Raw genomic sequence first — 25,821 nt, 5'->3', positions numbered from 1 at the left:
GGGAATAGGGTTGCCAGCTCTGTTTGAATCTATTCTGGGAGGTTTCATCACATGACATAATGACATTAATTATGGTGTGTAGACTTCACATCAGGAAGGCAAACGCACATTACTATTACATTTTAAAAACCCACTGAACTACTGTATAAATCAGATTCAACACTTAATATTTATTTTAATGAATGCCCTATCACTTATCTCCCGAGTGAGTCTCAGCAGTTTCCTGGAGATTTGTATCCAGTTCCTGGAGACTCCACAGCAATCCTGGAGGGTTGACAACCCTACCTGGGAAATGGTAATGCTGAGAGGAACCTAAAGGTAACAGCAAATTAATCGGGAGTTGACCAGGCGGTGTTGTTCTGGGCTGTCGGGGAACTAGGAACCGGCAGTTCCTGACTTGTTGCCCATCACGACTGTACCTAGAACGTGGCTTCCAGGTCTAGGCACTAGGCACTTCCGTGTCAGAAGATTACTGACAGACCGGAAGGAGTGAACACAAATCCCTGTGGTCAGTCTTCAGTCCCCGGTCCCACAGGAGATTCCTCCGCACCACCCACGCACCTCGCCTCCACGCAGGCACTGAGCATGGCACTCTTACCAGCTCTCCATCCCTGTGGGCTACAGAGAGCTGAATTCAGAGCAGCCCTGAGGTGATTTTAAATTTATTCTGGGGGCTGTCTCAATCCCTGGCAAGACCAAAATCTGGCAAGTGGAAAAGTGGCTGAGATCCACCCCCTCCCACTTTCCTCTTGGCACACCAGAGGATTCAGTCCAGAGAGGCAAGAAGGAATTGATCTGTGAAGAAAACTGAAGAGCTATAAGCATAGTTTGGCTAGGGAATGTGGAAGATAACTGGCTACAAATATTTACTTAAAGGTTGCAAAAGCCACGCAGGAACACAACTTATTTAGGTGTCCAAATTTTCCAAAACGTTCAGCACCGTGCAACTACCAATCTGGCCACTTCTCTTACACACAGAAAATCTAACATCCCCCCCACCGCCCGCCCCCTGCCCCAGCTGAGATCTGAGCTCTGAGCTTTAGGCTGTGACAGAAGTAATGGCATAGAGCGAAGAAGGGGAAATTAAGGCTGAATGTCAGGAGAAGTGTCCCAACGATTAGATGCATTAGGGTATGGAACAGCATCCCAAAAGAAGTGTCACTGCTTGGGACTTTTAAGATGGGTGGACAAAAGCACAAGAAAACATCCTGGATAGCAGCAGAAAAAACTGGTTGGATGATGCATCCAGTACTTTCCTTGTCATAATTTCACTGCTGCAACACTGAGGTGCAGTGCAAGTTCACTCACAACTCACTGCACAGCAAGCATTACAGAAAATGAACGTTTGAGCTCGGATTGATATATCCCCCAAGAACTCTCACCCGGCAGAAACAACTGTGAGGGTGGGAACAGATGTAGCCTGCCCCCTGGTCCCATCTGTTCACACTGGAGAACCACCACGCAATCTGGCACAGAGAGAAATCTCTGCTCAAGATAGAGTCTGGACGGGAATAGCTAGATTGTTTGCAGGTCAGGACGGAGACACGCTGGCAAGGCTGTGTGGGAAGCTTGCATAGCATCTGCTAGTCCAGCGTCTGGCTCAATTCAGTGCTATCACACGCTTAATTCACAGCAGAGTTAGACAAAAACAAAGAACCTGTGTGAAATACGCTTCACTCTGCCAAGTCTCTCCACCGATGCAGGAACTGCAGAGACGCTTCTCCCTCTCCCAGCAAGAACCTCCACCCTCTCCCCGTCTTCCACCACACACATACCCACACCCCTTCCTGTCCACTCCTCCTCTGATACCTCTCTTATTTTAGCAGCTGTTTCAGCAGTCAGAGCTACTCCAGGTCAACAGCACTACAAGGAGCCCAGGAAGTGCTTTGGTCATGTAAGGCAAGAGGTGAGGGTTTACCTTTTTGTACTTGTGCAAAGTTCCTCCTTGCACCTCAGTTTTCCATTCTGTCAAAACGGGGTAAATAAAACTGCCATGCTCCACAAGGGTGTTGTGAGGGTATATGGATCAGAAGCCACCTGGAAGCTGCGGTGATAAGGTAGGTGCTTGGGCCTAGGTGGCTCTCTGACCTCCAAGGCAGTGGTTCTCAACCTTTTTAGGCTTAAGGTATACTCCATAACTTTTCTGAATGTGCTGTCACCTTGGTTGAGAACCATTGTTATAAACAAGGATCCTGGTTTTCCATTTCCCATGGAAAAAACCCATGAATTTTCCCTTTTAGCTGAAAAAAATGTGGATTATTCATTTTAACAGAGAAACCCACAGATTTTGCACATTTGCAAAGAGCACATTTTGCACATTCTCTGCAGGCTGGCAGAGTTCCAGCTTGCAAGGGGCTGGGGGGGTGGAGCAGGAGGGCAGTCAGGCAGGGGACACCATGTGTATGTACACTCGCATGATTCCCAGGCAGCCTCGAGAAGCCCCCACTGGTATGTCTGATGGGGTGGGGAGGGGAGATTGAGGCTGCCATAGGGAGGGAGGGAGTTGGGCAGGGCTGGGGCTGATGCCCAGCCCAGGTGGTGCATGGGAATACTTGGCTGCAGAGCCTGGGTGGGGAGCGGAATAGAATCACAGGACCCAGGGGGGCGGTTGGCTCCCTGCCACTGTGCACACTCCCGCAGGGGGCAAGAGGAAGGTACACGCTCCCCTGTTTTGTGCACAGGGCAGGGGTGGGCTGCCTGCTGTGGGCTTGGGCTCCCCACCCTGCTGGGGGCCGGGTGTGGAAGCTCAGTGCTGTTGCAAGCCCTACACCACCCTGCCTGCCCAGCAGCAGCGGGAGCAGCAAGTGTGGAAGTGCCCCCTGCTGCTGCCAGATGTGTAAGGGGCACCTAACGGTGGCACTGTGGGGCTTGCGGCAGTGGCACAGAGCTTCCTTCCCCAACCATGCTCCACCCTGCCATGCCAGGTCCTGCCCTCTGGACTGCGAAGGCCCTGGGGGAAGGAAAACAGGGCAGGAACCCTGAGCCCGCAGCCCACATCTGGTCCCTGCCACGGGCTCTGCTCCGGCTGCATGCAGGGGAAGGGAGCTGGGCTCCACAGGCCACTTGGGCCACAGCAGTCATCACCTCCAGCAGGCAGCAGCCAAGGCTCAGGTGCTGCTGTGGGGGGCAGGGGGCTGCAGACCCAGGTCCCTGGCCCTGTAGCCCTGGCAGCCCTCTCTGGCAGGGCTCGGGGGGGCAGGGGGCTGTGGGTGAGGAGTGAGGGGCCTGGACCTGTGTCCTAGTGAGCTAAGAGGCAGGGGGAGCTCTGATTTTCCATGATAAAAAACCCAAAATGAAATATCAAAATCTATAGGCATTTAGAATTTATTTTATTATAGTGATTGAGGCACTGGTAGGCTTCCAAATTAAAACATTGTGTTAGATGTATATGTATAGTGACATTTCATTTTAATCACAGATTTGGGGATTTTTAATCAGAGAATTTGAGAGAAGGATGGATTTATCAAAGAATTTGTGACTTTTTATCAGAGAAAACCAGGATCCCTGGTTATAAAGCCTCCCCTTACCTATTTTATCCCCAGGCTGCTGCTGTTGCCACTTCCACCAGGTACACCTACCCCGCATGCCTGTTTCCAATAGGTAGACAGAATCAAATTGTGATTCCATGGAAATTTGCAAAATCAGGCTAATGTCTGCAAAATCCACAAATAAGAAAACCCTTACTAAAAATAAAACGCCACCCCTGCCCCTCTCTGCTGATTGGCTGAGGGGGCTACCTGTCATACAGCCCTACCCGTATCCACCAATCGGGCAGGGTCGCATGACAGACAGCTCTCACAACCAATCAGCAGTGAGGGTTGGGGCCATATAACGGATAGTCCTTGCAACCAATCAGTGGTAAGGCAGCGGGGCAGAGACACGTGGGGCAGTTCCACTCATCTGTGACAGCACTGGTGTTGCTGGCACCACAACGTTCTTGAAAGGATCTTGCAGCTGCCTTATGAAGAATCACTGCTCCATGACCCTGCCTATGGGATAAGATCATGGCAGTGGCACCCACAAGCATACTGTGCTGCTCTGTATGGGCTCCCTCCCTTCTACACCAATAGCAGTGTAACTCTCTTCTCACAGATTTTCAGGTGGGCTAACAAGCACAGCTGCAGGTAGTCCAGTGTCATGCTAATTAGCCTGCCTGCAGTGCCTCACAGACTTGGCTACACTGCTCCCAGTTTAGGAGGCAGCCTGCGTTGAGCAGTGCAGGGCGCTGCTGTCAGGCATAGTAAAAGTTTACTCCATAGCCATGGCCTCTGATATTATGACGACTTCCTTGGCTAACCCAGCATCCAGCTCTTCCTACAAATGGTTAAATTGCACCTTAATTGCATTTTTCTTTCCTGCACAGAAAAGTCAAGGTGCAGTATTAATTATTCAAAACACATGCAGCATTCTCATATGTAAAGAGGGAGACATAATATCAATGAAATGATGACCAGGTTTTTTCCCTTTCCTTTGCCAGGAATAAATCAATTCACATTATTTATTAGATCACAAAATGTTAATGGGAAAATATAAAGCCATAAAGCTTCCCCTGCTTTTCCATTGATAGCTGATGTGCAAAACCTATTAGCGATGACTTATTTTGAAATATTTTTTATTGTTAATGGATTTTCTTGCTTCAGTGTTTGCGGGGTGCTTAATACCCTCTGGGAAAGATAAACATCAGTGATTATTTTAGGCCTGCATGACCTTGCTGAAGAGTAACATGACTCCTGAAGTGCTGAGAGCACACTTGGCAGACGTTGGCTGTAAGGAAGTCTTCTATTGTGCAGACTTGCTTTGCCTATGAAGCAATATGCTTTTTTGTCTTGCTGAGTGAAGCTGAGAGAGCACTTTGCATGCACCAAACTGTTACAAGGCATTCAAGAAAGTAACTGACTCATTTTTTGGAAAATTAAACAGGATCATAGGAGGAAATAATAACTGCCCATAGAAGAATATTGTTGAGATTTTACAACCCCATATTTGATTCACTCTTACAACTATAAAGAGGGAAGATAGCAAAGGACTTCTGTAGTGGTCAAAAACCAGACAATTTTTTTTTCATCTTAAACTAGCAGTTGATTTATGATAGATTTTGTTCAATCTTTAACAGCCCTGTGCCCCAACATTCAGGCACTGATTCCTTTTGAAAACTAACAAAGCTATGTTTCAAATCCCTGACCATGTCTTGGTTGGTCAACAGCAGAGGCTTTCCCTAACAAAATGATTTGTTGTAACAGAGACTGGAATAAGTCACAACAGCTGTAAATCTGAATCCTGCTTCTATACACAAGCCTTCTGCACCTGCAAATGAACTTGCAGCTCTGTAGCTGAAGCAAACAGACTCTGTAATAAATGGATTTATTAGCTGTAACATGTCAGAATTACTGCAGAGCACTTGAAACATAGATGGAGTTATGAACTAGCAAAACTTTGCTCAAGTTGTAATCTACATGGTGTAACAGAATTATTTTAGTGATATTTCCACATAGCTCATTGCTCAGTTTAATCCCTTCTGTGATTCAAAGACAGAAGCCACAAACCACACATTTGAGCTCAGTATTGCGGCCTGGATTCAGAACAGCACCCTTCTTTCCTGTCGTTTAGGAAACATGTGCTAACGGCATTTTAAATCCTATTGACGTCAGTGGAATTTAACACATGCTTAAGTGCCCTCCTGAATTAGAGCCCATTTTAAGGCATTTTGAAGTATCAGGGGCTCAATCTAATGCCCATGGACTCAGTGAGAGTCTTGGCACTGACTTCAGTGAGCGCTGCATTTTGGCTTACACCTGTTTAGGGTAGTGGCACTCCAGCCCACAGAGCCATGTCATCCAGCCCACAGGGCTTCCCACTGGGCCAGAAATCTGGCAGTGGGGGCACTGTGGCAGCTTAATTGCTACAGCTCTGGGAAAAATTGCTGGGGTAATTAATACTGCCACCCTTCCACTGCCACCAAATTTCCAAACTTGTGGGGAGCCCTGTTGTCCGATGACACGACACCACACATTGAGCTGCAGTTCCTGAAGAGGTAAGAGGGGGAAAAGCATATGCAGCCCAGCAGCTGCTGGGAAGACTGCATGAGCTCCGGCAATATCTTCCTTCATCCTGGAGTGGAAGGTGCAAAAATGATATAAGATTTGCACAAATGGAAAATAGCTATTCAGAGAGCCATAAGGCTTGACAGGGTGTATTCAGAAGAACAGAACTGTGCTTCTGCTTCCTAATCTGCCTACCCCAGTCCATCATACTGGGTATATTGCCCTAGCAAAATGGTTCACGCATGGGTCAGCTTCCGTTAACTTCTGCATAGCCGTGACTTTTTCCCCCAGTGTAAGATGCATTTCAGTGCTTTCTGCCCCAACTCAAAAGGCCACAGCACATCTTGGGAAGCAGATTTCATACTCCAACCTGACCAACAAAGATAGAAAGGCATCGCAATGAGTCAACACAAGGGCTTATTCTCCACACTCAAAGTTTCCCTGTAGCAGCAGCACCTTCCTCTAGGCCAACGAAGTTAAGGCACCTCTACTGAGCAGAGTAAGTTCTTGTTGCAGTCCAGCTGCTCTGATCCACCCAGTAGCTGGTACCTTCCCAGAGGACACTTCATGCTCTGGAGGACAACTGCTGAGTGCTTGAGCTGTGCATACAGGCACTCCAGTGGCTTGGTGATGAGAGTTGCTGCCTGCTGTCAGAAACTTTAGCAACAAAGGCAAGTGGATACAGACCTAGCTGAAGGAAAGGCTTGTGGTTAGGCTGAGACTAGTTAACATGAGCCTGTTGGAGCTCAACTGATTGTTCTCAGGTAGACACAATTCTGACACCACCACTTGCTTGTTCTGCTTTTAGTTTTCTTAGCTGGGGTTGACTCAATCACTGATAAAACCATTTTACCCAGGGAGCAGGCTAACAAAACAGGAGCTGTGGCAGCTGGTTTTTCCACTTTCTCTGACACTACAGTAGCTTGGGCTAGGTACAGACATTCAAAAAGCCAGCGGTGAAACTGATCTACGTTGTGCGGTTTTCTGTAAGCAACATAGTTTAAATTAGTAGCAAACAGAACACACATTTACCCTTTGGTTGAGGGGGAGTGAGGGGAGTGCGCACACAAACTGCCTATCGTAGATGGGGTTCTGCCATTTTTAAACCAGTCTACGTGTGCCAGATTTCTGTTGTTACAGGTTTGGATCAGTTTCCGATCACTTATAGTGGTAAACGTGTAATGTCTGTACCTGGCCTTACTGTCCCAGTCTATACCAGCTCTTCCTGAAGAGCCCTTTCCAATGAAGGGTAAAGGAAGAAAGGCTGAAAAATGTAACTGGAAGTCCTTCTAAGGAAGGAAGAATAGGGGTTGTAAGGAATGCGATCTGGAAGCAGCATGCATTAACACCACATATTCAATTTGGGAATGAATGCTAACATCTAGGGACAGTTTTATTCTGTCCTCAGTAGGAACTTATTCTTTAGGAGACAATGGTGGAATTGTCCCCCTAATAAAAGTTGTAGATCGTTACAAAGGGCATTATTCATTTTAGATCCCTGTGTCTCATAAGAGCATGGTCTTGCATGGTTTTTATTGCTGAAAAAATAATGATCATGTCTTGTTATCCACTCTTATGAAGTATGGCACCTCTACAGGGGTCAACAGAATTCCACTGATTTATATTAGCCGAGAATCTCGTCCATCCACACGAGAATCAAGAAGTTGAGGTAGCAGAAAGGGCTGTTTACACTACAGCAGTGGTTATCAACCTTTTGAGACTCAAGACACCCCTCCATCAGTCTTCTGAATTTAGCAGCACCCCGTTTCCAAAACTAACCTCACTCCTTTTTCCAAGTTTTTCCAAAAGTTCCTTGACTACGGAAAAATACTAGAGCAAGTCTTCTGTTGCAAAGAACTCAGTAAGACCATATTAGGCCAAAATATTTGTGATGCTATGGACTCCCGAAACCTCTGGGTTTATCTTAAGAATCATATGTAGGTGCTTCTACACGTGTAGGTGTTTGTGTGATACCCAGCATTGGCCTTCAAAGGATCTTGCATCACATCAGTTGAGAATCACTACACTAGAGACTTCCAGAGCAGTTTCAATTTCCTGAAGGAATGTATAAGCTTGTCCCCCTCATTTTTGGTCCTTATTACACTTCATCCCAGACGTGGCAGGTTGAGCAGCATGAAGATATTAAAGATCTCATTAGCATGGAGCATCCTTGAATGTGTAGCTATTATAACTCTCTTGAGAGAACTTAGATTTGGGTTGTAAGGGATCAGGTTCCCAAAAACAGCACAGGAAAAAGAAACAATGGATAAAAGAAAACCTTTATAAGCAGATCAACAGCTTTAAAACAAAATTCTGATTCCTTGGAGCTGGTGTAACTTTAAGACTTCCACTGAAGCCAATGGTGCTCAGATATCAATGCCAGCAGAGGATGCGCCATTTGGTAGTGTTAAGATACTTCAAGGTTTCCCTGCTTTTTGTCCCTCCTTTATAAAATACAGAGCTATTCATCCCCACAACAATTAACCACTGTAAGTGCTGGACACTCATTCTCTTAGCTAATCCAAATATATCTTGCTAAGTGAAGCCGAGTATGGAAATTTTGAGCTTTTATCCAGATCCCAGTGAAATCAGTAGAAGTACTAGCCTTTGGTGTTTGGAGAATCTGGTTCCAAGTCTCTCAGCAAAAGCTATGGGGCCAGTCATCACCAGCATCTACTGAAGGGAATGGTACTCAGTGCACTGCATTTTTATCAGGTATGGGCCAAGCGCTGTAGTCCCTTGCAGAATGTGCCCATATGAGTGGTATCCTGTAGCAATTAAGTCAAGGGGACTTTAAGGAGGTCCAAGGTTTCACTTTATGTCCTTACCACAAATCCTAAACAAAAGTAACCCAGAAACTGTTTGCTTTCAAGAGAGCAGATAGGCATGAATTCCTTCTAGAAAACAGACCTCTGCAAGTTTATACTACTACTTTTTATTATGTTTAAGTCACCAGTCACAGAGCTATGCATTATAAAGGTGCAAGCTCAAGTGCATCTTTTTCCACACAGTACAAATCTATGAGGAGGAAAATAAGAAATAAAAATAAAATTAAAACAAATTAAAAATAAATCACCCTTTCAGAACAACAAGAAGAAGCAAAAGCAGTAAACTGTAGCAAACAGATTCTCAGAAATGACAATGGACACTGAAACCCAGAAGAATCCTGGACAAACGCTTTTATAGAACATGACTAGCACGAGTTGAACCCTGCACAAATAAACAGCATGGCAGCTTACTTTAAAGACATGAGGCCAGGGTAAAAGTCAGGCATTATAGGAAAATACTGAGCTGTTTTATAATACTTTGGTATGTAATTCATTCAGGAAGCCATGTGTCTGAGCGCACAGCATGCTGGACCGCCTTGCAGAAGAGGTGGGCTTTATTCTGCTGGCTGACTTTGAGCATCTTCCCCTTGGTTGAAGTGAAGGGGAATACTGACCTCCTGTGTAAACTGCTTCGAGATCCATTGATGAAAAGTGCTGCATAAAAAATATTAAACTTTACATATGACGAGTACAGGGACAACTTGGCATGTAAGGTTAGTAATTTTTTTGCGGGATTAGGGTCTTGTTTTTTTAATGTTTATCTACTTTTTGCACCTCATTCAGGGTGGATAATGAAAGCAGGCTCGTCTGTTTCTACTTTTGTTTCTGGAATAGATCAAAAGGCTTTAATGGACCTGGGCTCAACAGAACTTTAAATGCTCCTTTTTGTATAGATAAATCCAATTAAATAGCCCTGTTGGCTTCCGGGAGGGATTACCGGAGATCTTATTACTTTTACTTCTCAGAATCCAGCACTTCAGAGTAAGCAGACAACTTCTCAAAGAGGCAAAACCAGTTATTTTGGTTATAAGCATATATTGAAATGCAGACCTAGCAAAGTGCATCATCTCTCTCCCTCCTTAAAGCAATCCTGTCTTTTCAACCCTTCTCCATTGAACTGCTACAGAGGAATACAGTTCTGCATGGCTACCTCACTCACACAGTTGTAATAAGTCAAAGCAGCTTGGCTCATTGCCCAACAAAACACAAACTCCCCTGAAACCTCCAGCTTTTCCATGGTAACATCACAGTCATCAACACAGCAAACAATCACTCTGATCCATTCTACTTTTCCCCTTTTTAGCACAGAGAAGTATATCATTGCACCCAGCCCCCAGACCTGTACTAATTATCATCCATGAAAGCAGATAGTGACTGAGCTCGTTACCGTCTGCTCCAGAGTTTTAAATGAGATCAAAGGAACGCAAAGGCACAGGGACACCAAACAATTTTTTATATATTTTTACTTAAAAACAAAGTCTGTGTGAACAGTATTTAATACAGTGAAGAAGGAAAGCATAACTGTGCTCAGCTAGGAGTTCAAGTATCTCATATATAAGCATAGGTCCAAAGGTTGAGTGATTTACTTGTGTCATCAAAATGCTGGTAGATGCATAATTCTGCAGTTCCTAAAGGCTTGATCTTTCTCTCACTTACCTTTGTGTCACTCCACTGAACGAGATTCTAATTCCAGAGAATTTTTTGCCCAGATTTATTATGGTGCAAATAAAATCAGAAACTGACCCACAAATTTGAGAATGACTGTTTGATTTGCACAGTTGTGAGAGCACAATTAGAACCACCGAGCCTGATCTGCCACTGCCTTGTACCTGATGTTGTCATAATCACCTGTAGACAACAAGTACAAACTGGGGTTAAAAATAACCCTTCTGATTGTGTGGGTGTTTTTACACTTGCTTTGCACAGAAACAAATAAGCACATAAGCTTCAAGGCAAAAGAAAAATGTGGCCCCTACAGTTTCTCTCTCTAAACAATCATCCTGTAGTCTCTTTTACTGTTAAAGAAAACTGAAGTCCTGCTAGCTTTCTTTAACACCCTATACAAAATTCTTCTATACTGCTAGAGCATGAGTAAAGTGTGTTAGGCCTGCCCTACACTAAGAAAGTTACCCTGTTACAGCTATGTTATTTAAGGCGGTTATTTTTCCCCTCCAAGACACCTGTCTAAGCGCCAGTGGGGACACGAGTATACCAATATAAACTCTTTTATACTGAGTGTGCATGTGAACTAGGAGGATTTTGCTGGTCGTTACACTGGCACAGCTAAATCTACAATGCTTTCTAGATCAGACAAGTCCTTAGTGTAAGAATCAGTCCCATGGGTTTTAGTTTTTGTTTCTCCCCCCCTAATGGCTACATTAAGTAAATAACTTTCTAGAGAAAATGCTTTTGGGCCCAATTCTTATAGTAAGGTCATTCTTTATTGATCTGGTTTTGTAAAGAGACCTTAAAGGGGAAGTAAATTATATTAATATACATTCCTAAAGCTGTGTAAATATGAATCAGGTGGACTACACCAAAGTTAGTCATACCCAAACATAAATTTTGTGGCAAGTTTGGCAAAAAATTGCCCATTCATGTGTATAAGACCATCCTCCAAGGTTTTGAAAAGCTTTCAGTTTTCACTGAAAAAGTTCAAATGGCATATCGGCATATAATACCATAATTCATTTACACCAAGGTCCCTCAATACTGTTCTGGAAGTGTACAGGGTTGTACATCCTGCATAGTTAACCTAACCGATTGGGACTTTCACATGCAGCTTGTCTAGCCTAGGTAAAAGAGTCCTCACAACAAAGCCTTTATTTGCGTTCTCACTGTTTCTGCCATCACTTTTGTTTATCTGGAGATTTATTGTATGGTTCTCTGTGCTGCAACACTAAGATTCTTCACCAGTCAATTGTGTCAAGTGCAAGAGCTTTTGAGCAGTTTAGTGTCTATCCTCAGTCCAAACAGAACTAATTTCAAGTCAAGTCAAGGTGGAACCTGGGTGTGTGAAAGGTAAAGGACTCTGAACTGAAAAAAACTGACTCCCTGTATGGTGTACACATAATCTAAGCAAGGGGGTAATTTCCAGTTACCAGAGCAGTATAAAGGGGCCTATGTGTAAATAAGAATCAGGTCTAATAATTTTAAGGAACAATGGGTCCAATTCTAATTCTCATTCACATCAAGGCTGCTTTACACCTAGCTAAGTACAACGGGGCCTTAAAATGTTTCACACTCACTTCAAGACTCCTTCCTACTGGCCAATGGATTGCATTTGTATAGTATGGATGACAAATTGAAACCAAGCAGCCAGTGTCTTTTCTGTGCCTGATCCACAAAATATATGTATCTGATAGCTCTTACGTTTAACAGACTGGTTCTTTGCCTCAAGCCACTAGTGGCTCTAGCATTTCATCCTTAGCTCCGGTGATGGTCAAAGTAGCACTGACACCTAAGTCCTTGTAAATTATCTAAACTTAAAGTAAGGATTGTATAGCTGGCTCTGTATTACAAAACAAAATTATTACACAGTGATTCTGTTCTGCTTTCAGGCCAAAACGACAACAGCAAAGTATAATTAGGGTTCCTCTCTGAAAATGATTTCCTAATATTACATGCCCCAAGTTAAGGATTCAAAACAAAATTTTGTTCAGGGCTTCCCATTTTACTCCAGAACAAAATTACAATGGGCTCCTTTGAAGAAACCAGGTCCCCCACTTAACCACAGTACCTGCGTTTTGCGTTACTGTGTAAGGAACTACTGTTCACCATACCAGGCATAATAGGGATGAAATTCCACCAAGGGAACATTATAAGCCCTAAGAGAGCAAAGATCAAATGGTTTATTAACCCAAGATGGAATTTCAGCCTCCTTACTGTATGTGCACATGGAATGTGATTCTGCTCTTACTCACACTGATAGAAATCAAGATTGAGTAAAGCTTAAACTACACAAGCATAAAATTGGGTGCAGAAAGACATTCAGGTCATATATACTCTCTACATGGGACTATCTGTGCACCTGCTCCCTTGCTCCAGGGAAAAAAGGATGGTTTCCCCACCTACTCCCTATCCCAACCACTGTAATGGGAGCAGGAGCCCTTGAACTCCTCAGCACGGGGAGACTGATTATGTCAGGTGTCTCCAAAGAATACACTGAGGGAAAAACCACTTGCCCACCTTTCCTGCATTTTATTTACAGGAAGAGAAATAAGTTAACCTTCAGTGGGAAAAAGAATCAGGGGGTCTTACTCCACCTTCTCCCTTCATTGTGCCTCCTCCTCCAACTTCAATTTAACAAGGCTTTGATTCTCAAATATGTTGGGCACTGAGGTGCTCAGTTCCTGTTAGTGGAAGACTTCAGCTTCAGTTCTCACTTATTTATTTCTTCTGCCATTACCAGCTGGGGCAGTCCAAATAGAAAACAAATGCTCAAGGTTAGATCTGTGTCCCTTCCCTAAGGACAGTTTTATATTTAGGCTCACATTATACTGGATAGAGAATTTTTTTTGGCTTTTTGCAAGCTGAGAAAGCAGAAGATACATCCCTCCAAGTAAATTGCCCTTTCTAGCTGCTAGTGAAAATACTACAATATCCCTGCCCCTACCCAAGAGACCGCAAGCTTTGTATTTGGCTTCCTACAGGTTACAGGTTTATTATCTGACTGATACCAGTTCCTAGTTTCAAGAAACACAGGGACTACAACAAGTGCCCTACTATGCCCATCTAAACACCCAAAGACTCCTGATCCCACCTAGTTAAATCCATTAGCAGTATAAATAATTCATCTCTCACAACATTTGATTAATTTTGCATATTTTTGCTAATAGAGTAATGTCAGGTCCTTTGGCTCAATAGTCCTGCTTTGTAAAAGGAATTGATGGATGTTCTTTTATGAGTTAAAAGCATTAACTAAAATGAAAACAAATGTCTGGGGAAAGGAAAGAACTTGCTGAACCTGAGCATTACAACAGGGGTGATCACAGAGAACCAGAAAGTGTAACTGACTGGAAATAAAAACTGAAACTGACTAGTGCCTGTTTCCATTGACCAAACTGAATGAAATTCAGACAGTACAGAACCAGTACAAAAGTAATATTTCAGTTTGACTGACCAGAGGTGCTGTTGATAACACAACTAAGGCATTTCTTTCTTATTTTGCTTTTGATTTTTTTGTCTGTTTTTGTTTTGTTTTTTTGACTAGAGCATTGATTTAAGTCATTTTAACAATCAACTATCAGCACATCTACTACATCAGCTCCCTGTTTTTTCTGCTAAGTGTGAACCAGCTGCAGTCAGCTGTTTCACCATGCAATCTGTGCAGGTACTTCCAGACCACAGCCAAGTCCTGATGAAGAATAGGGGACTCCATCGGGGAGTGCACAAGGCCTATGGTTTTTGCTGGCGTGGAACCCTTTGCATAACTGTGGACCACATCTTTTAACCTCTCCTTATCATTTGGATTAGCAGAAGAAGGCCTCATTTCTGTTTGCGAACAAGCTGCTTCTACCAAATCAATAATAAGTCTTTGTGTCAATCCAGGATAACAAGGTAATAAATATATTAGACATACAGATGTTAAATCAGAAAAATATGGATTACAGAGATGGATTCGCTGACCATGGTGTGGAGTTGGGGACTAACAGGTGCCATTCAGAACAGCACTATAATCCGCTTTGTTTTGCAGCTAACTATTATAATGTTTTTTTCACTGCTGTGATTTTGAGACAATTTCTTTTATTGGACCCACTATATAGTTGGGAGAGATGTTAGACAAGCGCTCAGGTACAAAGTGTCCTTCCTGAAGACCTCAGTAGGTATAACTGTGTGCATAACTTGTGTGTTTCAGTTTTATGAATTTAAACTGCAGTCCCTTAAAACCTGCAGTCTTCATGTATATAATATAGCGGGTTTTGTGTTCCAAGTTTCTTATAATAATATGCGGTCCTATAGGACCAGTTGTGAGGGGAAGGGAGCATGTTTACTGCCATTAAATTTTCATTTGAAAGAAAGTTTTATAAAAAGAGAAACAGCAAACAAAAAGGGAAATGTTAAATGGCCAGGGCAGGAATGGGGACACATAGCTAGGGAAGAAATGCTAAGGGAGGTGAGGAGAACATATGGAAACCACGTGTTCAGCACACCTGTCAGTCTGGCCCTCTGGCACTTTCTTCTGAGCTAGAAAAAACATTACAAGGCAGTGTCAGGAGCTTGAAAGGAGGGGAAGAAGGGGTGGACCTTAGGTGAGAAGGGAGTGACTATGGGGGGAGGGGGGGAAGGAGAAATGTCTAAAGTGGTTGGGGATAAGTGGGGGGAGCTGAGGAGGATTCAAGCACTCAAGAAGGGGTTGGCTGAGCGTACAAAAGGTTACTCTGGGTAGGGAACAGAAAGGAGCTTCTAATTTGTGCCTAACAGGCTGTACTTTGATCGTGCACTGTGAGGCTGAGGTACAAACTATAAGGCCTGAGAGTACTTGCTCTTAAAACAACATGGTGAAGTATTTAAATAAATAGGAATTTAAATGCATGGGTCATCCAAGTGCACATTCATGACTTATGGGCCCAAACAGAATGAATACACATCTAATACAGAGAGTGTTCAGAGAGGATGTTATTGACTTCACAAACCATCCATGGCACTAATGAAGTCACTAATATTTATTGTGTACAGTAAATATGCATGTCAAAGGTTTTATATATGTGTGTGTATATATAGAAAGTTTTTAAAGTGCATACTATTTACTCCACAGACTAGATTGACTTCCTGTGAGCTATTCTGGTCCACCCTGTAAATATGTGTGTTAAAAGTCCGTATGAAAAGTAGCTACTGTGTATGGGCAAAAGACACTTTTCAAAGCTAAATACCACAGGTTACAAACACTGTTTTTTTATTTTTAACTACCCCAAGTAAGACTGGGTTGTATTATACAATATTCAGATGCCAAGTTTTATTCTGAAACTCAGACCTGTTTCTCAGCTGTCCCAGTAGGGATAAAAATTTGTTTTAAACTTTTATTGCAAATTTTCCTGTGAGTTCCTTACGTCCCTATATCCTCATTGAAATCAAAATGGTGCATAGTAGAATTTAGCACGTTTGTCTCTTATCTGTTTCCTAAACCCATAACTTTAAAAGAAGATTCTTTAAAATCATTTAATAAAAAGAGACAGAAAAAAGGGGATGGGTGGGGTGAGGGAATGTATTCCCAGCTGCTGGCCATCACATTTACAGTCAATCAGCAGCAAATATTCATGCCTGAGTTTCAGCTTCTGGGAGGAGAGCTTCTGATGACATATTGACACAGCTTGAACCATGGCAATTCAAATGGCACTGCTATAATTATAAAGATTATATTTAATATTCTGCTTAGAAATGAAGGTCCAAAGCAAGATGACCTTCATTCTTCTCAAAACTTTGCCAAAACATGTCCTAGAAACTAATTATGTTAATATATATAGTCAGTAGTTAAAAAGAAAATGAAGTAAGAACTCAGCTCACTGATTGCAAAGTTCACTGCTAGGACCTACTGGGAGTTATGCAACAAGAAGGAAAAGTGAAGATATGAGTCTGAGCATGAGATCAATTGGACTTCCACTAAGATTGAAAAATGGTTTGACAGAGAAAAGATATGCAATTAGGTTGGGTAAGGAAATAAATCACGTGTCAGTAAAGGTCCTACTTATCTGTAGTACAAAAGCATCCTATCAAAATTGGGACCTGCTGTGGTACAAAGGCCTTATGGGCATGCCTTATTTTACAAATAGACTGCCAACTAGCCATGTACCTAAACTTACACATATATATAAATATTTGCAGGACTGGAGCTATAAAGGTAGGTAGCCTCTGCTCTGAAAATAGATCTAAGTGCATCCATCTTAGACTGGTTTAAAATCAAAACATGTCATGCGTATGCAATCAATACATTTCTCCAAAAAGCAGAAATCTAAAGGGAGATTCTGTTGCCAGTGTTGACTGCACCATTGCTGAAAATATGGGGTTTGATACTACATTAGAATTAATGGGAGTTTTCACACTATTTTGAATGGGGAAAGGATGAAAACCATATTCCTGAAGACCAGGGATCCTGGTTTTGTCCGATAAAAAAAATCTCCAATTTTTGGGTTAAAAAGTATAGCCCAAAATCCACATTTTTCTGTGATTAAAATGAAACAGCACTAATATTCTAATATTATAAAAGCCTTAATTTATTAATAAAAGCCTTAATTAATAAATGAAATAAAAGCCTTAATCTGTCTGTCTGTCCGTGCCTAGTGAGTACCTAGTGTCAGTGTGATTATCTCTTCAACTACAACTGCTTCACATCTGGGCATCTTCCTTCTTGTTTAACTATTTACGTGGTCTTCAGGCACCTGACACAAGCCTTGGGTGGCCAAACATTTTGTTACTTGACCGAAGCCTAGAGGTAGAATACTCCCAGCCAGTAGCATAAGCACTGTTTCTTAACAAACCTGAAGCTTTTATTATGGGTTGGCTTTTTCTGAACTATTCCTCATTCTTCCTAATTCCTTTCCTTAAGGTCTCTTACTAACTAAACCAAATATATCCATGAAGTAGACAGGTCACATACAACATTCATAAAGTATTTCAGTGTAGCCAGCATCCAGCCTAACATTCATCTGCAATGCAGTTTATAAGCAATAGCTAATCAATTCATTATGTAAGATGAGACATGGTAGAGTTTCTTTAACAATCTAAAAGGTTGATGTGGAGCCCTGGTTACTGTCAGGTTCCTGACAAACTTTACGCTGATTACTGGAAGCTTGAGAAGAATGACAAGAGACCAATGTGGCTGCACAAGGAGCTTCTAAAATGCCTCAAATGCAAAACAAAAGCATACAAGCAATGGATGAATGGGCAGGTCAGCAAGCAAGTATACCAAGAAATAGCAAGAACCTGCAGCGACAAAATCAGGAAGGAAAAGATAAAAAACAAGCTACAACTGGCAAAAGAGGTCTATGACAACAAGAGATTCTATAAGTGTGCTGGCCAGAAAAGAAGGACCAAGGAAGCTGAGGGTCCTTTCTTAAAAAAGCCAGAGGTAACCAAAGAGGCAAAGGAAGATCTACTCAACAGCTACTTTGCTTCAGTCTTCATAAAGGAATTAAGCTGCCAGACACCTAATAAGGATTATCTGGATAACAAAGGGGGCAAACTGAGGGAAGAGATAACAAAAGAGATGGTCAGAGGGCTTTTGTTGGGTCTGAATGAATTCAAGACAGAAGGGCTGGATGAACTTCATCCCAGGGTCCTGAAGGAACTGGCAGAGGAAATCACGAGCCCTTGACTTCATGAAGTCACAGGAGATAGACCAGATACCAGAGGACTGGAAAACGGGTAAATGTAGTGCCCCTCTTTAAACAAAGGCAAAAAGGAGAACTGGTTTCACTTCAATACTTGGGAAGTTACTGGAGCATATCCTAAGGAAGGTCAGTTGGAAGCATCTGGAGGAGGAAAGGCAGATCACAAGTAACTAGCATGGATTTATGAAAAACAAATTGTGTCAAACCTGATCTCATTCTTTGACCAAGTAACTACTTGGGTAGATGATGGGAACACTGTGGATATAGTGTATCTGGACTTCAGCAAGGCTTCTGACAAGGTCATACATGACCTTCTCATAAGCAAATTGGAGACATGTGGGCTAGAAAAAAGCTACAAAGTGGACAGATAACTGGGTCCATGTCAGAATGACAGGAGGTTACAAGTAGAGTCGCATAGGGGTCTGTCCTGGGCCCAGGGCTGTTCAACATGTTTATTAACAATTTAGATGCTGGCATAGAAAGCTTCTTGAGAAAGTCTACAGATGACACAAAACTGGGAAGGAGTCCAAACATGTTGGAGAATGTGCATACAATTCAGAAGGATTTCAACAGATTGGACAGTTGGGCTAGAGCCAATGCAGACAAATGCAAGGTGCTACACCTCGGGAAGAATAATCAAAAACACAAATATAAAATGGGTGACACCTAGTTAAATGACAGCACTATGGAAAAGGACTTGGGAGTCTTAGTAGATCACAGACTCAAGATGAGTACAGTGTGATGCAGCTGTACTAAATGCAAATGTGGTTTTGAGCTGCATCAGTAGATGCAAGAGGTGCAAGACATGGGAGGTGATGGTACCTCTCAACTCGGCACTGCTTACATCTCATCTGAAATACTGTTTGCAGTTCTGGGCTCCACATTTTAAAAAGGACATGAAGAAGTTAGAGTCCAGAGGTGGGCAACAAAGATAATAAAGGGCTTGGAAAGCAAGTCACATGAGGAGAGACTGAAGGAGCTAAGGATGTTCGGCTTGTGGAAAAGGCGCTTAAGAGAGGATAAAATAGTAGTCTTCAAATACTTAAAGGGCTGCCATAAAGAAGGAAAACACCTTTTTTCTCAGCTGCAGAGAGTAGGATGCAGACCAATGGTTTGAAGTTGCAGCAAAATGGGTTTAGATCGGATAGCCAAAAAAACCCCAAACTTTTTTCCACTGTTAAAATAGTGAGGCAGTGGAACAGACTGCCTAAAGAAACTGTGGATTATCCATGACTGGAGGTGGTCAAGAAGCGAGACTGGACAACCACTGGTCAGGGATGATCTAGGTGTAGTTATGCCTATGTTCACATGCCCATGCCACATGCTCTCTGGAGTGCAGCAGGTGGGATAGGGGAGGCTGGGGCCAGCAGTTCCTGGCCCCAGCAGCTTTACCTTGGCTCCTCGGGGATGAGGAAGCTGCAGCCATGTCGCTCCTGCAACTTGGAACTTGGCTGGCAGTTGGAGCATGGCTCTGGCCAGCCAGGCTAGTATTTTGGGTAGTGCACGCTGCTCCTGTGTGCACCGCCCTGCTTTTTTCTATGCGTGTATTTTTTGACCCCGGGGGCTCTCTAGGGGTTAAAAAAAAAAAATCAAACAACCATGCTGCAAGATAGCAACGTCAGACACCCCCCGAATGTGAGGCATGTGGTGCTGCAGATGGGACTCTGCTGCCACATACCGTATGCCATGGCCACAATGCCCAAAATTTGCATCATTTTCAGGTCTCATAGCATGCGACTCTAAAACGCTATTCAAAACATCAGTTTTATAGTCCTGCTTATTGGAATATATTTGATAATGGAGTCAAGGCCAAGATTTCATAAAGTATTAGAAACTAACATTAAACCTACACAAATAACTGGATTTCAGGTGTGTCATGCACTTATTATTGTTCACTGATGTAAAAAGCACTGGTCTGGTCCAACTGGGGGGTCAAGGTGCTTCAAGCACAGATGCTCAGACACAGAATGTATGAGGAGATATATATATAAGCACATGCACTGAACAGAATGACAAAATAAAAATCTGGGTGCCTATAGTTATGCTTCTAAAACCCTGACTGCTAAATAAATTGATTTTCAAAAGTGATCACCATAAACTGAACAACCTTTATGGTAGTTTTGCCACATGCTATTGGAATCTAATCTCCTTGAAGAAAAGGAGACTGAGTGGAGACATTATACCAGTTTTCAAACATTTGAAAGGCTGCCATAAAGAAGAGGGAAAACAACTGTCATCCTTTGCTGCATAGGGCTTTAAATTGCAGCAAAATAGATTTAGATCAGATCTCAGGAAAAGCTTCCTTACTGCTAGAGCAGTAGAGCTAAAGCAGAGGCTGCCTAGGGAAGGCAAGGAATCCCCTTCATTGAAGGTTTTCAAAATGAGGCTGGATAATTATTGAACTGGGATCAGAGTAGTGTTCCTGCACTTGCACTCATGCAGGGGGTTAGACTAAATGACCCTTGAAGTCCATTAGAAACCTATGATTTTATAACTCAGAATGACTCATCAAAAAACACTGCTGTCAGCCAGGTCTTCCTACACGTGTAGTTATTCTAACAAGAATGTAAAAAAGATTAGCATAAAGCAAAAAGTCAGAAAACACTCCTCAGTCTGAGGAGGTTCAGCTCAGAGGCGCACACTCCAATTATTCAACTCTACTAAGGACCCAGGCAGGCGAAGAGGGAATCTGAGCTGTATGCAAGTCATTGTTCATCTAAGCCAGATATTGCTTCTGCAACTTGCGTCTGCACCATATCCAAAAATACTTTCTTTCTTCCCTATATTTATCCCCACTTTGGGGGTTTCATACTGAACTAAACCTTATCATGGGAGGGGAAGAAATTAGGGCATTGCTGATATGCATTATAGTCTTGTTTGCACGGAAAGATCCTGACCCAAAGTCCAGTGAAGCCAGCAGAAAGGTTCCTTTGACTTCAATGGGTGTTGGATCAGGCCCAAAGAGCACACTGTAGGGCAGCAATGCCATCCAGCACAATTGCATCAGAATTGATAAGCATCCTCCTTTATCCGATACAGATCCAGCCAATTTCAAAGATACTTTCCAAAGGAGTCCTGTTATTGCTGAATAATTCATAGCCCAGAGACCTCCAAAAATGAGCAGTGTACACTTAAGTATTGTGCTAGCTATTCAACAGAGACAGAGCTCACTGTGTTCAGTCAGCTCATTTCTTTACATTGCTGTTGCCATGACTATAAGAAAGTGATTGTACCATTGTTTGCTACAGCTTCTTGATAAGCCATTACTACTCTAGCCAGAGTTTTGCCTCAAGTCACATTTTGGGGGAAAGAAAAGAAAAGAAAAAGAAAAGAAAAGGAAAACCCATAGGTATAATTAACTTCCTGTTCAAGATCATTCAGTTCAGAGACTCTGTCAAAGAGAGACTGTATTGCACAGTGAGGAATAAAAATAAGTCACTAGTGTCTCCTTGTTGATTGTGTACTTTTTCTGTATGCTTTATTAGTACACTAGTAAATTCCATGAAAAAATAGGTGTTCTTGACTTGTTTCCAAGGAGGAAAATAAATCACAGGAAAAGTACCAATGCTTGATTCTCAGCAATCAGGAGGAACCCCATAACAACCCTGTGTGTCAAGAAAACTCAGTTTGGAAATTGTAAGAAATTGTAAACAACTGTACCTGGATTACAAAAACTCCCTCATCGGTGAGTTGTGATGAAGTTAGCATATGCAATATTTAATTCTGCCTGGATGTAAAAAAAAGACATCATGTACTGTTTTTTTTGCAATATTAGGCTGATGACCAATACTTACCAAAACTAGAACTCTGAATATTTGGAAAGATTTCCTCATCTTTCCTAATGACAGTAATAGCAAAGAAACTATTAATGGGCTGTGGGAGTAGGAGTCAAGAAATCTGGGCTCTATTCCCCGTCTGACCTTGTGCAGGTCCACCTTTGTATTTCTATTTCTCCTCCCCTGCGTCTGTCTCACTTGTATTTTTAGCCAGTAAGGTCTTTGGGAAAGGCATTTCTCCCACTACCTGTCTGTATGATACCTAGTACAGTGGAGGCAGGAAGTTTAGTTGCGATATGTAGGTGTGTTTAAAAAGCCTAATTATTTGGCATATAGTAGATGCCTATCAACATTTATGGCAATGTATTCCATAGGGTATGGTAAGTCTATCCCAATATTTTCTGAACAAAAGAAACAAACAAAACTGTGTTTCCCCAACCTGAAACGTAGACCCATTGTGGACACTGGTAAGGCAGAGAAGAAAGGATGATTCATTAGTTGGTGCAGTATTTCATGGTTGTTGCAAACAGAAGTCAGGTTTCTAATTTGCAGAATTTGTACGCTTTCTCTTTCCCCTGCAAACAGATTGCCTTGTCAGCCATGCTGAACTTTCTAAAGAAGCGTTTCCATTTGTCCCCAAGTCCTTCCATGCCAATTTTCATTCTCAGCCTTCTCTATCAGTTGCTGCAGCCTTGTTTCAATGCTCCACAGACAACCTGACATAGTGACACAAGTCGAAATAACTCCAGGACACATTTCCAGGCATACAGCCAAGTTCAAACTGGTTTTGCTCCATATAAATGGAAAAGCTAATCTGTCAATGCTTTTTCATTATTTTTGCAGATTTGAAAGATGCATCTCTTTACGTTAATTTTACAGATAATTGTTACTTGTCAGAAGATATTGGTAAAGATTCAGTGGATGTGGACATGAATCTGTTCCTGCTGCTATCAGGAGTCACTTGGGCTCACAACAGGAAATGAGAACAGTGTAAACACATTCACACTAGCTGCTGCTGGGGAGCGCACATACAGCTGATCTGGATATGCTCACAAATCAACTCCTGCTCTGTGTTGCTATTTGGCATGAGCGCTCAACATCCTCACTGCCCATGAGCAGTTGGCTAGATCAGGACAAGGAGCGTGTGACAAAATATCTCCAGAGACCCTTAAAACTTTAAAACTTTAAAAAGAATAAAAAAAGAGAGAGAAGTACATATACAGCATTGCCCACTCTTGCAGTTTCGTGAGTCAAGTGATTAAAACCCCAGCTCCTGGAGTAACGTGGGAAAAACCTTGAAACTATGACTTGAGTATGCAATGAATGTCAAACGCAGAACAGGAAGCAAATAAAAAGAACTTAGAAGACACATACACACACACACATCTGCACACACCAAAGCACAGCACTTGTACTACTGTCCACACACATGTTCAAACATCATGAGTCAGGCTCCAAAAACATGAGAGAGGCTTAAAAACCATAAGTTATTTGTAGCCTCTGTGGTACATTCAAGTCATAGTTCAAGCTTTTTTCTTCACAAGCATGACCACTAGAAGTTTGCTTATTTAAAAAAGTGAAAGTCATGTAAACATATGACTACAGGAAATGCAATGTTATGATTTAAGTTCCAACGATTGAGAGCCTGGCTTGAAAATCATTCTCTTTCTGCCCACCTTTAATTTTTTTAAGCCAATCTTGTTATCTCTGGAAGCCAAATCATGGTATTTGAATATATGTGGGCAGTAATACTACAGCACAACAGGATTTTAATTAGAATAAGAATACATAGTCCTTATACAGTAGTTTCCATCAGTTTACAAGTATGGCAAGCATCATTTTACACAGTGGAAACAGGCATGCAAAAGTAACATGATCTACCACATGTGGCTCAATCTAATGCATTAGATTGGGCTCCAGTCGTGGGTCTTCCACCAAGAGGACCCTGGAGTAGGAATTGTGTATAATTTGTGTTGTGCATAGGGTGGGTATTTAAATAAATGTATTAACACTAGCTAATAATACTTTGGAAGAACTTTCAAGGGAAAAAAAATCACTTGCTGACTCTCCTGTGGTAAATGGAAAGCTTTCTGTGGGACGTGTGGGAGCATAAATCATCTGTTTGCACGTTTATGTGAAAAAATTTGGCCTTTAATGCTGCTAAGTTGCAAAAGTGAATTAAATCTCAACTAGCACAACATTGTTTTTCTGAGCCTGCAGCCAATTCCATTGCCCTTTTCCCTGCTCAGAGCTTTTCTAAGTAGCAACAGAGTAAAATAGATGAGTCCCTCACGAGCAAACCTTGTGGAAAGCAGTGAACAGTCAGGAATCATGTCAGCTTTATCCTGCTGCTTGTGAGGAAACTATGAGCTGCAACCCCTGTATAGTCAGAGGGAAGTGGGACCAAAAATGCAGAGGCTGGAAAGGAGCAGAAAGCTCATTCCCTTTCCTCTCTTCAGAGCAGCGATGAGAAGCCTTTGGACCTTGGCTATGTAGGGGAGTCCACTGTACTAGACATTATCCAGATGCAGACTGAGACAGTGCCTGTCCTGAGAAGTGTACAGTTTCCACAGACAAGACACACAAAGTCTGGGAGGAGAAGCAGAGGCAGAAAGAAAGTGACTCGCCCAAGGCTGCACAGAAGGTCATGCCAAGGATGGAAAGAAAGTCCATGTTTCCCGAGTCCCAATAACTGATCTTCTGGACCGTGCGATCTCCCACCACTGGATGGTAATAATAATTTCCATTGAATGCTCCAAAATAAGTCTAATGAAAGTTGATTTTTCAACTACATGCTATGTGACATGCTCATGAGGGGAAGTGGAGGCTGGCTCATCACCACATTGCAGCAGCCAGAAAGATGGGATAAGAAGACAGCAGTGGACATTTCCCCTGCCCCCTTCTTGGCAATTATGGGGAAGGGAAGGGGTGCTCTCCTTTGCAGCAGGTGGAGCTGGTAGAACCTAATACTGACAAGCCAGAGGTGGATATCAAGGATGAAGGCTTCATTCAGCATCCAGGAACAGCGCTGTGATAGAAACTCCTGCACCCTCCCTGTTGCCAGAAGCTGGGAGGGGCAAAGGAGGTGGTAAATTTGGCTGCATATGTTTCTTGGGCTATTTGGTTTACTCTTCTATGAGGTAAATTTTTCAAATCCTGTTATTTTGTAAAATAAGAGTGTAACTTTGTACCATATGCACTTATTTCTTTTGCACTTATGCTGGAAACATTCCTTCAGGGCAAATAAAATAATATTGAGATAAGTCAAGGTTTCAGCAAAGCAGCACCTATGACTCGGAAGTACAGTCACCCTTTCAAAAGTTCAGATTTTCTCATAGAGCTTCACATTTCTGCTGGAGCCACTACTCAGCATAGAGGAAGTAGAATCTGTATCGATGGTATCACATGCAAGGGATTTGAGTATGTGCAACACGGGGCATGTATAAGGCATATTGAGAGGTACAGGGTAAGGGTCAATGGAGGCTAACTGACCAATTAATATGACTCAGATAATGTGTCCCGTCCAGTCGCATTTGAAATCTACTTTGCTATTTGATCGTTACAGAAGGCATGGAAGTGAAGTCTGCCTCAGGAAAAAAAAAAAAGAAGGGAAATTCCATAAAATTTACCCAAGTGATGAAAAATATTTCAAAGGATGCAGGTGTGGGAAGAACTGAACAAACCTTGCCAAGCTTAACTAGCCAATATTTAGCAATTCTAACTTACTGCACTTTTCATTAAGAATACACTTCATGTGGCTTCTAGAAACTCTTTAGACTTTGGTTCAGAGAATGGTTGCACCCTAAGAGATAAAAACTAACTGGTGGCCCTTCTAACAAATAGACTCCCA

At 42.5% G+C, this 25,821-nt stretch overlaps 1 protein-coding gene and 1 long non-coding RNA gene across 3 annotated transcripts in view; one reads left to right on the top strand and one right to left on the bottom strand.

Annotated features, from left to right (window-relative positions):
- MAML2 (mastermind like transcriptional coactivator 2) overlaps positions 1 to 25,821 on the bottom strand; it is a 285,997-nt gene that overhangs the window by 253,086 nt on the left and 7,090 nt on the right. The window lies entirely within an intron of this gene.
- On the top strand, positions 1,820 to 15,121 carry LOC109282273 (uncharacterized). The gene is made up of 3 exons (XR_002089214.2): positions 1,820 to 1,906; positions 9,368 to 9,582; positions 14,157 to 15,121. It is a non-coding gene; the product is annotated as an uncharacterized LOC109282273 (long non-coding RNA).

The sequence above is a fragment of the Alligator mississippiensis genome, chromosome 1, assembly GCF_030867095.1.
Source record: "Alligator mississippiensis isolate rAllMis1 chromosome 1, rAllMis1, whole genome shotgun sequence".
NCBI lineage: Eukaryota > Metazoa > Chordata > Crocodylia > Alligatoridae > Alligator > Alligator mississippiensis.
This window is presented reverse-complemented; position numbering and strand designations above follow the sequence as displayed.